General features: G+C 37.7%; 1 non-coding gene across 1 annotated transcript; it reads right to left on the bottom strand.

Moving 5' to 3' along the window:
- Positions 1 to 977: 977 nt before the first annotated feature.
- On the bottom strand, positions 978 to 1,084 carry LOC142842742 (U6 spliceosomal RNA). The gene has a single exon (XR_012909423.1). It is a non-coding gene; the product is annotated as a U6 spliceosomal RNA (small nuclear RNA).
- Positions 1,085 to 2,709: the final 1,625 nt, after the last annotated feature.

The following is a 2,709-nucleotide window of genomic DNA, read 5'->3' as shown; positions in this document are numbered from 1 at the left end:
CAATGTTGCCCTTACTGTCTGTGCTGCTGGGGTTATACATAGGAAGCGATCTCCTGTGCCCATATGTTGTAGAGTACTTCCCACTTTCTATTCTATTAGGTTCAGTGTGTTCAGACTGATATTGAGGTCTTTGATCCATTTGGACTTGAGTTTTGTGCATGGAGATAGATATGGATCTATTTTCATTCTTCTACAGGTTGACATCCAGTTGTGCCAGCACCATTTGTTGAAGAAGCTTTCTTTCTTCCATTGTATACTTTTAGCTCCTTTATTGAAAATGAGGTGTTCATAGGTTTGTGGGTTAAAATCTGGGTCTTCTATATGATTCTGTTGGTCAACTTCTCTGTTTTTATGCCAATACCACACTGTTTTCATTACTGTAGCTCTGTAATAGAGTTTGAAGTCAGGGATGTTAATGCCTCCAGAAGTTTCTTTATTGTATAAGATTGTTTTGGCTATCCTGGGTTTTTTGTTTTTCCATATAAAGTTGATTATTGTTCTCTCAAGGTCTGTGAAGAATTTTGATGGGGATTGCATTGAATCTATAGATTGCCTTTGGTAGAATTTCCAGTTTTACTATGTTGATCATCCCAATCCAAGAGCAAGGGAGATCCTTCCATTTTCTGGTATCCTCTTCAATTTCTTTCTTCAATGCCTTAAAGTTCTTGTCAAATACATCTTTCACTTCCTTGGTTAGAGTTACCCCAAGATATTTTATGCTGTTTGTGGCTATCATGAAAGGTGATGCTTCTCTGATTTCCCTCTCTGCTTCCATATCCTTTGTGTATAGGAGGGCAACTGATTTTTTGGAGTTGATTTTGTATCCTGCCACATTACTAAAGGTGTTTATCAGCTGTAAGAGTTCTTTGGTGGAGTGTTTGGGGTTGCTTATGTACACTATCATATCATGTGCAAATAATGAAAGTTTAACTTTTTCCTTTCCAATTCGAATCCCCTTGATCCCCTTATGTTGTCTTAAAAATATGGAACGCTTCACGAATTTGCATGTCATCCTTGTGCAGGGGCCATGCTAATCTTCTCTGTATCGTTCCAATTTTAGTATATGTGTTGCCGAAGCGAGCACTGTAAATATCTTTCTTTTACTATAGGTGACGCTTGTGAAAGGGTCATTTGACCCCCAAAGGGGTCATGACCCACAGGTTGAGAACTGCTGCTCTACAGCATAACAAATTTGGGCTACCTAGCTTTATGAATCCAGATTAAAAAATGTTGATCTGTGGATATATTTGATCAAGCTTGATAAGTTAATAAAAATGCATGCTTTGTAAATGAATTTCAGCGTTTATTAATTTTTTCCATTGTAGTTATCCTGGAACTCCCCTTGATGTCACATTGGTGGCTGCTTTAGGTACATGAAGGGCTCAAGTTTATATACTGTAGTGCACAAAAACAGTGTTATATAGACTAAATGTTGGAAATAGACTTTACCTCAGGCATCAATTTTATTACATTATTCCAAGATAATAATGATGCTGTCTAAATAAATAGGAAATATACAACTTTTTAAAAATAGAATTTACTGGTTGTCTCTTCTGGCACATATATATCCCAGGACAGCCCAAATATAATACACACCAGACATGCTACATTTTTAGTACGTGTTTGTTTCTAAAAATAAATCAGTAAACACACACACATACACACTATACCCTGCTTCTCCTTTTGATATAATTTGAATCTATGAAGGAATGACATAAATTTCCCTTTGTGTACTGAGCAACGTATAAGTGCTATCAGTGTAGGTGGTAGTGAAACAGCCTAGCCTAGGCTAGACCTCATTCCTTGAGATCCTGAGGACCCACGTGAAGCATGGCTGGCCCAGGTAGGAATCAGGCCAGGCAGCATGGGCATTGCTGCCTCATAGAGATTCAAATCCAGAATATTCTGAGCCTTTTAAATTTTATGCAACACCTAACTTAAAACCAAAGCTGCCCACACTTAGGTCCTCCTTAGTTCTAAACAAGCAAATCTGAAAACTCTGTGTCTTGGACTTGGATCCCATAGAAATTGTTAAGTAGGAAAATCAAGTTAAGCAGCAAACGCTCAGGAAATGAGACAGTTGGTGTCAGTTTTCTTTCTTAATTATATTATGTAATGATCAGGAAGTCAGGAAGGAGAAGTGGGGTCGCGCCTCCACCATTTGTTTATATTAATAAACGACCATATAAAGCGTAGCCAGGCATCTCTAAACAGATTTCAGTGTTTGTCGAGTATGGAAACTATTTACTTATAAATCTGTTGTATTTGGCTTCCAAATACAAGGATTATGTAATTTGTAAGAAATATTATTCTTCTTGATTTGGCAATAATCTTGTCTAATATTTTCAATCTGTTTTGCAAACAGCAGGCAAACCCCAAACATTTTCTGGCTACTCAGTATTAATGGCCCACACAGAATTAAAATATTTAGCTTTATTGATTACTTACTATGAACCAGAGCCTTTGTATATATCTCACTAACCTTTACTACAGTTCTGTGGGATATTATATTCTAATTTTTCCAATGTGGCACACGAAGCTTATAGAGTCAGATGAGTTGAGTTTCTGTATCCACACAGTGGGTCCTATAAGGAGCACATTTTTTTTGCATGCTGCCGACCACCACCAAAGGCGCCTTTGCATAGATACCTTGGGATATGCTGCAGAGAACTCTCTGGGAACGCAAAGGAGAGGGAGAGAGTAGAACTT

This window comes from Microtus pennsylvanicus, chromosome 1 (genome assembly GCF_037038515.1).
Source record: "Microtus pennsylvanicus isolate mMicPen1 chromosome 1, mMicPen1.hap1, whole genome shotgun sequence".
Taxonomy (NCBI): Eukaryota; Metazoa; Chordata; class Mammalia; order Rodentia; family Cricetidae; genus Microtus; species Microtus pennsylvanicus.
The sequence above is the reverse complement of the archived record's forward strand: the minus strand, read 5'-3'. Positions and strand labels throughout refer to the sequence as shown.